The following is a 6,974-nucleotide window of genomic DNA, read 5'->3' on the forward strand; positions in this document are numbered from 1 at the left end:
ACTGCTGAAGACCCAGCTGCACTGAGCAGGACACGTCTCCAGAATAAAAGATTACCGTCCAGCCAAGTGGCCAACATTTTTGTGTGTGGTGAACTGTCGTCTGGTCAAGGCCAACAGTGTTGTGTGTGGTGAACTGTCGTCTGGTCAAGGCCAACAGTGTTGTGTGTGGTGAACTGTCGTCTGGTCAAGGCCAACAGTGTTGTGTGTGGTGAACTGTCGTCTGGTCAAGGCCAACAGTGTTGTGTGTGGTGAACTGTCGTCTGGTCAAGGCCAACAGTGTTGTGTGTGGTGAACTGTCGTCTGGTCAAGGCCAACAGTGTTGTGTGTGGTGAACTGTCGTCTGGTCAAGGCCAACAGTGTTGTGTGTGGTGAACTGTCGTCTGGTCAAGGCCAACAGTGTTGTGTGTGGTGAACTGTCGTCTGGTCAAGGCCAACAGTGTTGTGTGTGGTGAACTGTCGTCTGGTCAAGGCCAACAGTGTTGTGTGTGGTGAACTGTTGTCTGGTCAAGGCCAACAGTGTTGTGTGTGGTGAACTGTTGTCTGGTCAAGGCCAACAGTGTTGTGTGTGGTGAACTGTTGTCTGGTCAAGGCCCCTCCTTTCTAAATCTCCAACAGTGTTGTGTGTGGTGAACTGTCGTCTGGTCAAGGCTAACAGTGTTGTGTGTGGTGAACTGTTGTCTGGTCAAGGCCAACAGTGTTGTGTGTGGTGACCTGTCGTCTGGTCAAGGCCAACAGTGTTGTGTGTGGTGACCTGTTGTCTGGTCAAGGCCAACAGTGTTGTGTGTGGTGAACTGTCGTCTGGTCAAGGCCAACAGTGTTGTGTGTGGTGACCTGTCGTCTGGTCAAGGCCAACAGTGTTGTGTGTGGTGACCTGTGGTCTGGTCTGGTCAAGGCCAACAGTGTTGTGTGTGGTGAGCTGTCGTCTGGTCAAGGCCAACAGTGTTGTGTGTGGTGACCTGTGGTCTGGTCTGGTCAAGGCCAACAGTGTTGTGTGTGGTGAGCTGTCGTCTGGTCAAGGCCAACAGTGTTGTGTGTGGTGACCTGTCGTCTGGTCAAGGCCAACAGTGTTGTGTGTGGTGACCTGTCGTCTGGTCAAGGCCAACAGTGTTGTGTGTGGTGACCTGTCGTCTGGTCAAGGCCAACAGTGTTGTGTGTGGTGACCTGTCGTCTGGTCAAGGCCAAAGAGAAGCAGCATGGAAACAGTGCGGCACCCTGCCCTGTCCACTCCTTCCGCTCTTTTCTTCTTTTTCTTATACGTTCGTGGGCTGCAACTCCCCCGTTTACTCATATGTACACGAGTAGGCTTTTATGTGTATGACCGTTTTTACCCCGCCATGTAGGCAGCCATACTCCGCTTTCCGGGGTGTGGATGTTGGGTATGTTCTTGTTTTCATAACCCATCAAACGCTGACATGGTTCAACAGGATCTTTAACGTGCGTATTTGATCTTCTGCTTGCCGTATGCACACAAAGGGAGTTCAGGCACTGGCAGGTCTGCACATATGTTGACGTGGGAGATCGGAAAAATCTCCATCTCCATCCTTTACCCACCAAGCACTGTTACCGAGATTCGAACCGGGGACCCTCAGATTGAAAGTCCAACGCTTTAATTAACCACTCGGCTATTGCGCCCGTTTTTCCACCATTTTAAACTTCCCCGATTGAACCCATTCACACATGGGCGATTTGAGGTGAAATCGAAGTAAACCAACGTCTAACCCATTCAGCAATGGTGCATCGTGAAAAACAATGTACCACTTTTGAATTTTTACTGCTCATCGGACAAGACAAAGTGATAGCAGTGTTCAGTAAATGGTTTGCCCTGATAGCATTATCCATGTTCAGAAAATGGTTTGCCCTGATAGCATTATCCATGTTCAGAAAATGGTTTGCCCTGATAGCATTATCCATGTTCAGAAAATGGTTTGCCCTGATAGCATTACCCATGTTATGTAAATGGTCTGACCTGATAGCATTATCCATGTTCAGAAAATGGTTTGCCCTGATAGCATTATCCATGTTCAGAAAATGGTTTTGACCTGATAGCATTATCCATGTTCAGAAAATGGTTTGCCCTGACTGCATTATCCATGTTCAGAAAATGGTCTGACCTGATAGCATTATCCATGTTCAGTAAATGGTTTGCCCTGATAGCATTATCCATGTTCAGTAAATGGTTTGACCTGATAGCATTATCCATGTTCAGTAAATGGTTTGACCTGATAGCATTATCCATGTTCAGAAAATGGTTTGACCTGATAGCATTATCCATGTTCAGAAAATGGTTTGCCCTGATAGCATTATCCATGTTCAGAAAATGGTTTGACCTGATAGCATTATCCATGTTCAGTAAATGGTTTGCCCTGATAGCATTATCCATGTTCAGTAAATGGTTTGCCCTGATAGCATTATCCATGTTCAGTAAATGGTTTGCCCTGATAGCATTATCCATGTTCAGAAAATGGTTTGCCCTGATAGCATTATCCATGTTCAGTAAGTGGTTTGCCCTGATAGCATTATCCATGTTATGTAAATGGTTTGACCTGATAGCATTATCCATGTTATGTAAATGGTTTGCCCTGATAGCATTATCCATGTTCAGAAAATGGTTTGCCCTGATAGCATTATCCATGTTCAGTAAATGGTTTGCCCTGATAGCATTATCCATGTTCAGAAAATGGTTTGCCCTGATAGCATTATCCATGTTCAGAAAATGGTTTGCCCTGATAGCATTATCCATGTTCAGTAAATGAATGAACGTTTTACTCTGCAGATCTCGGCACTAGAGCTGCAAAAGGAAACTGATGAGGAACTGGTTAATCAAGGAAAAGTCAGGGAATCAGAAACAGAAATAAGAAACAAGAAGATAACCAAATAAAAGTGTACAAAGATATTAACAACATGGGGAATATCAACGTTTTACGAATGAAAAAAAATAACAACATAAGGGAGTGGGTTTGGGCGATGTGAGCGGAGAGGTGGAGACAAAACACACACACACACACACACACACACACACACACACACACACACACACACACACACGTGAGTATGCGTGCGTGTGTGTATGTTTGTGTGTGCATGCGTGATTTCTTTTGTGTATCCCATACATATATACTAGTCGGCATCTTCTCTCTTATTCTTCACCGTAAATTAGCTCGGTATCGGTAGTCATCTTACCCCCCACCCCCCACCCCCACCCCCCCGACACCCTCGTCTTCTCCCCCACGCACACACACACCACCACCACCACCACCACCACCACCACACCCACACACCCACACACATACATACAGAAAACGATGGATGGAAGGGATAGCAGCACTGAAACTCAGAAACACCACCGAGGTTGTTGCTTTCACACCTCATAAATCTTTACCTGTAAAAACCCTACTGGCCACATTCCTAGATAATATCACCGATGCTGAAGACTTATATCTTCACGATGACGGTTTTCGCCGTAAATGTTCCAGACGAGACCGACAGTAAGCCCAGTGGGTGGCAAACAAACTTAGGGTCTGACTCTTACGGAGTGAAGTCGGACTGTGATTGGTTCCAGTTCCAGTAGATCACATTGTTGTGGGAATCCAGTTGACATTGTTGTGGGAGTTCAGTAGATCACATTGTTGTGGGAATCCAGTTGACATTGTTGTGTGAGTTCAGTAGATCACACTGTTGATCACATTGTTGTGGGAGTTCAGTAGATCACATTGTTGTGGGAGTTCAGTTGATCACATTGTTGTGGGAGTTCAGTAGATCACATTGTTGTGGGAGTTCAGTAGATCAATTGTTGATCACATTGTTGTGGGAGTTCAGTAGATCACATTGTTGTGGGAGTTCAGTACATCACATTGTTGTGGGAGTTCAGTAGATCACATTGTTGATCACATTGTTGTGTGAGTTAAGCTGATCACATTGTTGTGTGAGTTAAGCTGATCACATTGTTGTGGGAGTTAAGCTGATCACATTGTTGTGGGAATTCAGTAGATCACATTGTTGTGGGCGTTCAGTAGATCACATTGTTGTGGGAGTTCAGTAGATCACATTGTTGTGGGAGTTCAGTAGATCACATTGTTGTGGGAGTTCAGTTGATCACGTTGTTGATCACATTGTTGTGGGAATTAAGCTGATCACGTTGTTGATCACATTGTTGTGGGAGTTCAGTAGATCACATTGTTGTGGGAGTTAAACTGATCACATTGTTGTGGGAGTTAAACTGATCACATTGTTGTGGGAGTTAAGCTGATCACATTGTTGTGGGAGTTAAACTGATCACATTGTTGTGGGAGTTAAACTGATCACATTGTTGTGGGAGTTCAGTAGATCACATTGTTGATCACATTGTTGTGGGAGTTACCTGACAGATGACTTCAACCCACAGATAAGGTAGTGGTTGGGCTCTGCAAGGGAAGACTGCAACAGTTGTTGTTGTTGTTTTATTAATGATAAGATAACCCTCGAAAAGAGAGGATGGCTGCGGGTAATAAACAAAAACAGTCAAGAGAAAATAAAAGCCCACTTGTACATATACAAGTGTAATCGGGATTTGCAGCCCACGAACGCAGAGAAAGAAGAGGAAGCAGAAGAAGAGGAAGAAGAAGGAGGAGGCGGTGGTGGAGGAGGAGGTTGGGAAGGAGAAGAAGAAGAAGCAGAAGAAGATACTTGACCGATGTTACATGTCCTAATTGTTATCCATCATCATGAAATGTAAATTCTTCAATATTATAGTAGGTTCTCTTCAGCAGATGTTAAGAACCGGCGAGACTTCAGCTGAGACTGAAAATGGCGCCTTTACGGTGAGCTGGGCTATAAACATCATGATAACACGATAACATTCGCAGTGGGGAGGTCTTGGCTTTGAGTTCTGTTGCCCCTTTCAAGACATGCATACGTGTTTATGATGAGTTCCTAACGAGCTTTTCAGCGTCAGGGATGAAGCCTTGTTGCAGGAAATGTGGCGGCCGCTTCCCTCGACTCAGATCTCAGCCTGGCTCTGCGACGCTGCAGTTCTTTTTCAGTTTTAGTTCAGTGTTTGATCACCGGTCGTGTCCGCTATGAATCGATACAGGCACAATCAAAGTGCACTTCTTCTTCTTCTTCTTCTTCGTGGGCTGCAGCTCCCGCGTTCACTCGCATGTATACGAGAGGGCTTTTACGTGTATGACCGTTTTTACCCCGCCATGTAGGCAGCTATATTCCGTTTTAGGGGGGGGGGGGTGCATGCTGGGTTTGTTCTTGTTTCCATAACCCACCGAACGCTGACATGGATTACACGATTTTTAACGTGTGTATTTGATTTTCTGCTTGCGTATACGTACACATGAAGGCGGTTCAGGCACAAGCAGGTCTGCACATATGTTGACCTGAGAGATGGGAAAAATCTCCACCCTTTACCCACCAGGCGCCGAGATTCGACCTCGGGACCCTCAGATTGAAAGTCCAATGCTTCAACCACTCGGCTAGTGCGCCCGTCAGAGTGTACTCCGATGAAGCGAATACTGACACCGACGCTAAACAGTAACACCTTAGCTACAACTCCCATGCTTTAGTAACCTGACAACTGAGCATATAATTTTTGACTGTAGTTTGATGAAGCCTTATGTACACGAAAGTGTGTCTTCACAAGTGACTGAGAACGTTGATGTTTTTTGACTTTTTGCATTCATTATCAGTTGTTTCGCTTGTCAGTTTAACGACTTCTCTTTTACGAAGTCCTTTAAGTAATTTCCTGTAATTGTGTTTAGATTTTTTTCTTTTTTTTTTTTTAAACTTCACCCACATCTCACCCTCATTTGCCCAGTTTCTCCCAACCCTCCATTCATTCACATCTCCCACCCCTTCTAACCGATAATACTCAAATGTATTCATAAATAGTTTAACAAAATGTCTTCAATCACCGATTTGTGTGACGGGACATTAAACAAAATTTCTCCTCCCATGTCCACTCGCTACCAGTGGCGTTTTACCCCCCGCTGTATAGGCAGCTATATTCCGTTTTCGTGGGTGATGATTAGGGCGGGGGTGGGGGGAGTCTGTGCTGGGTATGTTCGTACCGAATACTGATTCGAATTATGGGAATTTTTTTTTCAACATTCGTGTTTCTTCATCTTCTTCTTTCTTCTTTCCGTTACACGACCAACACACTTGCCGATGACTCTGTCGTGGTTCATGCATGCTGGGTATTTTCGTGTCTCCATAACCCACCGAACACTTTAATGTGCGTATTTGATTTTCTGCATGCGTATACACACGAAGAGGGTTCAGGCATTAGCAGGTCCGTACATATGCTCACCTGGGAGATCGGAAAAAGCTCCACCCTTCACCCACCAGACGCAGTTACCGAGATTTGAACCCGGGACCGTCAGATTGAAAGTCCAATGCTTAAACCACTCGGCTTGTGCGCCCGTCGAGGACGAGGTTGATCTTTTCCACGTGTATAGATACGAGGGCTGACGAAGGCACAAGAAGGTTCGGGGTTAGGGATAGGGTTAAGATCTGATCCTCAGCCCCATCCACATGTAATGTGGGGCTTCTGTGTGTGTGCGGGGCATGTGTGTGTGTGTGTGTGTGTGTGTGTGTGTGTGTGTGTGTGTGTGTGTGTGAGGGAGAGAGAGAGAGTGAGAGAGAGAGAGAGTGTGTGTGTGTGTGTGCGTGCGCGCGCGCATTGTGTGCATGTATTAGTAAGCAAATGTTTTTATTTTGATATGCACTTGTATGTATCCTAATTTCTACTGTATCTGTGGTTGTGTATTATTTTGTTCATACCTTGTTATGTACTATCCGCCCCAATAATTATTCCTTGTGACCCCAGTAAACCTGGTAATAAAGACATATTCTAGTCTATTCTATTCTTATACAACGCCTTGGAAGAACGAGGATTCTCAGCCCTCACGGGACACTGCATTGGCAAAATAAGCGGCTGAACCATTGTACCACCATCCAGACAGACAGACGGACACTGTGAAAACATAGCA

This window comes from Babylonia areolata, chromosome 4 (assembly GCF_041734735.1).
Source record: "Babylonia areolata isolate BAREFJ2019XMU chromosome 4, ASM4173473v1, whole genome shotgun sequence".
NCBI classification, from domain to species: Eukaryota; Metazoa; Mollusca; class Gastropoda; order Neogastropoda; family Buccinidae; genus Babylonia; species Babylonia areolata.